This window comes from Eurytemora carolleeae, unplaced genomic scaffold, assembly GCF_000591075.1.
Source record: "Eurytemora carolleeae unplaced genomic scaffold, Eaff_2.0 scaffold170, whole genome shotgun sequence".
NCBI classification, from domain to species: Eukaryota; Metazoa; Arthropoda; class Copepoda; order Calanoida; family Temoridae; genus Eurytemora; species Eurytemora carolleeae.
This window is the reverse complement of record NW_019396067.1, coordinates 271,156-278,158: the sequence shown is the minus strand read 5'-3', so window position 1 is coordinate 278,158 and position 7,003 is coordinate 271,156. Positions and strand designations below refer to the sequence as shown.

At 34.9% G+C, this 7,003-nt stretch overlaps 1 protein-coding gene across 1 annotated transcript in view; it reads left to right on the top strand.

Moving 5' to 3' along the window:
- LOC111710520 (uncharacterized) overlaps positions 1-7,003 on the top strand; it is a 31,492-nt gene that overhangs the window by 11,136 nt on the left and 13,353 nt on the right. The gene's annotated exons all lie outside the window — the stretch shown is intronic.

Sequence of the window (7,003 nt, the reverse complement as noted above, 5' to 3'; positions counted from 1 at the left end):
AAAAAGCAAATTGTAGATTTAAAATCCCTTGAGGGTCCTATTTATGATATTGATAGGGTCCATCATTATGAGGAGATTGACAGACAATTGGAGAAAATACAAAATATGACTTATCCAGTGCGGGAAAACGTTGATGTAAAGCATAATTTCAATGAGGTTGAATTAAAGGTAAAAGCATTAAAGGACCTGTCCGGTCCTGTGTATGATATTGACAGAGAACACAAGTTTGGAGAGGTCGAACAAATCATTATTGAATTGAAGAACTTATATGGCCCATGCTATGATGTGGAGCATAAAAATCACTTCACTCACATTGAAGAGAAGATATCAAAACTGAAGAAGCTGGAAGGACCTGTTTATCAAGTTGAAAATGGGCATCATTTCAATGAAATTCAAGGTAGAATAGATGCTCTGAAAGCCCTTTCATATCCAGTTTATGAGATAGATAGAAAACATGCCTATGCTGAGATTGAGAAGCATATTGATAAACTCAGAACCTTGAATGGCCCAGTCTATGACATTTCAAGAGATCACAAGTATGCTGATCTGCAAAAGCAGTTGATTGATTTGAAGCATCTCTCTGGACCAATATATAATATAGATAGGGCACATCATTATGAAGAATTTGAAAAGCAAGAAGAATCTAGAAAAGATCTTTGCTACCCTATTTATGATATTGATAGAGAGCATAAGTTCAATGAAATTGAAAAGCATATTATTTCTCTGAAAGGTTTGACAGGTCCTTGCTATGATATTGAGGCAAGGTCACACAAATATCAGGAGATTGAAAAGAAACTCTCAGATATTAGGAATTTGAACTATCCAGTATATGACATTGATAGAAAGCATGACTATTCTGAAACAACAACAAATAAGTTTGATAAGAAAGATCTGAATTATCCAGTATATTCTGTGGAACATGCTCATAACTTTACTGAATTCATTCGTCTCCTGTCTGACCTGAAAAATATCCATGGTCCAGTATACTTGGCAGAAAATGCACATAAGTTTAATGAGATTGAATCAAAAATTGCTGATTTGAAGACTCTACAGGGTCCAGTTTATGATATTCACAATGCTCATCATTATGCTGAAATAGAAAAGCATATTGTAGATCTGAAATCACTGACATATCCCATATACAGCATTGATCGGGCACATGGATATAAAGAAGGAAGTGCACATAAAAATGACTTGAAATCACTAAATGGTCCGTGTTATGATGTTGATCATGCGCACAACTTCTCAGATACAAACGCCCATAAAAATGATCTTCAAACTCTTTCAGGTCCTAAGTACAATATTGACAGTGCTCATCACTTTACAGAAATTGAAGCCAAATTAGCAGATTTAAAGACATTAACTGGACCAGTCTTTGATATTGATAGAAAGCATTGCTTTTCAGAATTGGAGAAAAAGGTTTATGAGCTGAAATCTTTGAATGGTCCTGTTTATGATATGCAACGACAACATTGCTATCAGGAAATTGAAAAGAGATTAACAGATCTAAAGAGTCTTGTTGGTCCTATTTATGACTTGAAGGCAGGAAAACACTCTTATATTCAACAGGATGCACATTATAATGACCTTAAAACTCTAAGTGGTCCTATATATGATGTTGACTCTAACCATGCTTATAGAGAAGCAGAAAAAACTGTTGTTGACCAAAAGTCCTTAAACTATCCAATCTATGATGTAGAGAGAAGCAATCAGTTCACTGAATTGGTAAAGAATGTTCAAAAACTTAGTGAGCTGCAAGGTCCCAGCTATGACATACCAGAGCGAAATCATCATTTTCATGAAATTTTCAAGAGTATTGCTGACCTAAAGGAAATGAATGGCCCTGTTTACAATGCTGATTATAAGCACATCTATCAACCAAATCAGCCAATTTCAAATGAATTAAAGTCACAAGTGGGGCCAGTTTATAAAGTCAACACTAAACATTCATATGGTCATGATTTTGCTGTATCACATAATCAGAAAGAAACTCATGGTCCAGTATTTAAAGTTGAAAGAAAACATAATTATGGGGCTGATTTCTCTGTCAGACATAGACCTCCTTCTCCAATGAATGGACCAATTTTACCAGTGGACAGATCCCATCATTATAAAGCACCATTAAATGCACCACATCAGCGTGATTTGCGGGCTCGATCATATACCCCAACTTATGAAGTCAACAAATCTCACCATTACAGAGAGTCAAATACACATAAATCTGATCTTACCCAAATGGTTGGTCCCATCTATAACACTGGAAAAATCAATAACTTGGCCAAACATAATTTTACAGATGGGTATCAAGCACCTAAGGCTCGTAAAGATCAAGTTGAGCTTGTTGGAAAGTTCTTCAAGAAGGAACAGAATTTCTCCAAGTATGAGGAACCATCAAAGCAAGAACAAAAAATTCAAATGACAGAACAGAAATTCCAGGTAGAACAGAGTGGAGTGGAGAGAAAGCAAGAAGCTCTCAAAAGGCGAGAAGAGTTTTTGAGAGAACAGCAAGAAATCAGTATGAAAATTTCTTCATCTGAGTACAAAACTGTTTCTGTCAAGTCTAGAAAAGAAATAGAAGAGGAGAGAGAAGCTTACATTAAAAACACAGTTCTGAGAATTCAGGAGGAGGCCTTGAGCTTAAGCATGAGAGTCAAAAATGAGGAAGAGAAAAGACTGGAAATGATAAGACAAGAGGAGACAAGAATTAAAAATGAGGATGCTATGCGTCAAGAGGCAATGATGAGAGCAGAAGAAGAGAGGAAGAGAAAAGAGCTTGCAAGGATTGAAGAACAGAAAAAGCAGCAAGAAATGATGGCTCATAGAAAAATGGAACAAGAAAAAATGAGGCAAGAAAAACTTTTCCGTCAAGAAGAGGAAAGAAAAAGAATGGAAAAAATGAGACAGGAAGAACAAAATCAGCGGCTTATAATGGAAAAGAAGGAAATGGCCCGGAAACAGGACGAAATGAGACATTTAGAAGAAATGAGACGACAAGAAGAAAGAGTAATGCTTGAGCGGCAGCAAATAGAGTCAATGATTCAAAGAGGTATTTTTTTTAAAAATTTATCCTTAAAATAAAATTCCGGCTTAAATAATTTTGGCTTAATTTTGCAACCAAGTTTCTTTTTAGAGTTTAAGTTTAAAACAGCTTCTGAAAAGTTATTGGTGACATTTACACAACCAATTAATGATATTTTTTTATACAAGATAGATTCATGAGAAGTTTAAACTGTCAAATTAGTTGTCAAAATCATTTTATCTTTTATACTTTGGGAAATAGTTACATTATTTCATTGATAACTATTTTTTCTTCTAATTTTAGATTCTAAAGTCATGAAAAGTCAAGGTGGTCAAGTAACAAGAAGGGCAGATGATCCCTTTGGTCAAGGATTTGGAAATGTAAAAACTGGATTTGTAAGCTCCCAAAAGCTCTCATTTCTTCAACGGGGAGGATCAGTTGACCGTTCAGATAGAGGAAGTCCTGCCCCAAGTAATGGAAGCGGGCGAGGAAAAGGTTTAAGAGTAACCTGGGCTGAATCTCCGAATGGAAGTAGGCCTGGTTCCAATATGGGCTGGACAGAGAGGGTTGCTGAGATAGAATCCCAAACCTTGAGAGCTCAGACCCCTCCTTTGGCTGGAGAATGGTCAATGAGCAAAGAAAATAAGTCAGAATCTAAATTAGTTTCTCAGACAAGTGTTGCTTATCAGAGTAACCAACTTTCATCTGGTAATAAGTTTATGTCCCAACCAATCTTAACAGATGCCAATATATCTACTGGATCATCAATTACTCAGGCTAATCAAACTACAATGTTTCAATCTACACAAAAATCTTTTGCCTGTAACAATGCGACAAATGCCAATAATTTTTTCTCCCAGCCTAACAAAGCTGTAGCAAGGAAAAATGTTGATCTAAATGGCTTTTCTATGACTTCAGGTTCTCAAGTTGATCAAACGTCTTCCTTCCAATCTGCCCAAAAGACTTCTTTTTCCTCAAGTTCAACTTTTAAATCATCTACTTCTTTCCAAGCAGGAAGTGCCCGATCCCAAACTTTTGAAGCTTTCCCCGGAATGGGTAACATTGAGAACCTTAATCTTTAGAATGAAAAGGCCGGCAAATAACATGTACTAATTAATTGATACTTAGTTTTCTATGCAAATAAACTAACATTCCACTAATATCATGAATGCAGCGATCACAACATAATGTTACCTTTTAACAAGATTAATTTGATGATTTGTAATTAGAAAGGAAGATACAAATATCCAGGATTAATAAGAATATGTAGCAAAATTAATCCTGTACTTTAATTTGTAATTTTCCCTCAGTTGTAATTTTTAGTGAGGTATTTAAACAAAGCCATGTATACATGCATACATTATACAATGTGAATTATGAATATACTAACCAAAATAAATAAATTACTTTACAATAAAATGGTAAAAATTACTAATCTAACAGCATCCTTGTGGTAACAATGCTTCCAAATATCATAAAGTAACCATGGTAATTAATAATTAACAATTTGTATATAATTGCCGGCCTTTTTTGAAGTCTGGAAGCCTTCTTGCAACATGGGGTGTTGTTAGGATCAATAAAAGAACAGGCTTATCTTGACATATAATTCTGTTGTCACTAAAAAGTGTAAAAAGACAACTTGAAATCTGCGATTTTTTTGTCTTAAAGCTAAAAAAAGGTTCAGTCTTGTGGCTTGTTTTGGAATTTTGTTTAAAATTTATAAAAGTTGTTTTCAAAATTAACTTTGCCATTGCACAATATGTTTCCGGGAAAAAAAACTTCAGAATGAATTTTGATAAAAATGAGATTTTGATAACAAAAACTTTGAGGTTGATTTTTGGGGCAATGTTCTAGCGGAAAAAAAAGCAGCAATTGATATGTCATGCTTTCATATCTCTGATCAATTTGTTTAAAATTTAAAAATGAACATGCTAAGCCTGTGCTAAAAATGGAGGATAGAGTTTTGATGGCAAATATTTTAGTCCAATTTTTTTAAACAGAATCATTTTGAAAAAAAGAATACCCCTTAAATTTTGACATGAAACACATTATTTTCTTCTGCTGACGTAAAGTTCACAATATCAGTAAGTTTCAGGATTTTTTTAAAACATGGTGTTAAATAGAAATGGAAACGGAAGGATTAATTAATGGATCTATATAAAAAAAAAGGTTTTATTCCAAGTCCTGGAATTTTACTCCATGAGACTTAACTCCAATTTATGGGACTTTACTCCAAACCTTTGGATTTTACTCCAAACCTTTGGATTTTACTCCAAACCCAGGAATTGTACTCCAAACGCCGAACATTTACTCCAAACCTTGAGACTTAACTCCAAACCTTGAGACTTAACTCCAAACCCTGGAATATTACTACAAAACCTGAGATTTTATACCAAGCCCTGGGTTTTTATCCAAACTCCTGAGATTTTACTTTGAATCCTGAGATTTTACTCCAAACCCCAGATTTTATCCAAACACTGGCATTTTACTTCAAACCTTAAGAATTTACTCCAATTTCTCCAAACCCTAGGATTTCATTCCAATCCCCGGGATTTTACTCCAAAACCTTGGAATTTTACTCCAAATCCTGAGACTTTACTCCAAACCCTGAGATTTTACTCCATACCCTAGAATTTCATTCTAAACCTCGGGATTTTACTCCCAAACCTTGGGAATTTACTCCAAACCCTGAGATTTTACTCAGAACCCTGAGGTTTTACTCCAAAACCCTGGAATTTTACTTTGAACCCTAAGATTTTACTCCTAACACTGGAATTTTACTCTAAATCCTGATATTTTACTTCAAATCCTGAGATTTTACTCCAAACTCTGAGAATTTACTCCAAAACCTGACTTCAACCTCTTAGATTTTACTTCAAACTTTTTGAAACCCTGGGTGTTCACACTAAACCCCAAGATTTTACCCCATACCCAGGATGATACTCCAACCCCTGAGTTTTTATCCCAAACCCCGAGGTTTTACTCCAGATTATATTCAAACCCTGGTATTTTACTCCAACCCCTGATATTTCATTCCAAACCCCGGAATTATATTCAAAACTATTTTAGTTAAATCCAAATCCTGAGATTTCACGCCAAACTTTGTGATTTTATTCCCAACGCTGGGAATTTACTCTAAACACTGAGATTTTCTTCCTGACCCCGGGATTTTCTTCCCAACCCTAGGATTTTCTTCCCAAACATGGAATTTTACTCCAACCCCTGAGGTTTTACTGGATTTTACTCAAAACATCGTGATTTCATTTCAAACTTCGTGATTTTACAACATATCATGAGATTTACTCAATCCATGAGATTTAATTCCAAACCATGGTATTTTTCTTTAAAACCCCTGAGATTTTACTTCAACCGCTGGAATTTTACGCCGAATTCCAAGATTTTATTCCAAACCAGAAGTTTTTGTGACAAACCTTGATATTTTACTACACTGAGATTTTACTCTAAACACTGAGATTTTAATCCGGACCCTGAGATTTTACTCCAAACCCTGAGATTTCAATAAACCCTAAGTTTTTAGCCCAATTGCAAACCCTAGGATTTTACTTCGAACCCTGAGATACTCTGCACACTATGATTTTACTCCAAACCCTGAGATGTTTTCCCCCAACCCCTTGTATTTTACTCCGGACGCTCAGATTTTACTACAAACCCTGGGATTTATTTGAACCCCTAGGATTTTACTCTTCACCCTGAGATTTAAATAACTATCAAAATCACTATTGATCCGTTTCTTTGATCTAGATAGGAACTTGTTCCTTGGTACCAGAATCTAATATCTCATATTTCGTATAAATAATAGGAGCATTTTTGTCAGAATATTTTTTTACGACTGTTTATCAACCAGTTTTTTTTATGTTTGCAACCTGATGTCGTAGACCGTTGATATGTTAAACTATGAGTTCTACCAGATCAAAAGGTCTGAAATATCAAAATGTATGCCATCAGGATAAGAAATTTAAGTTT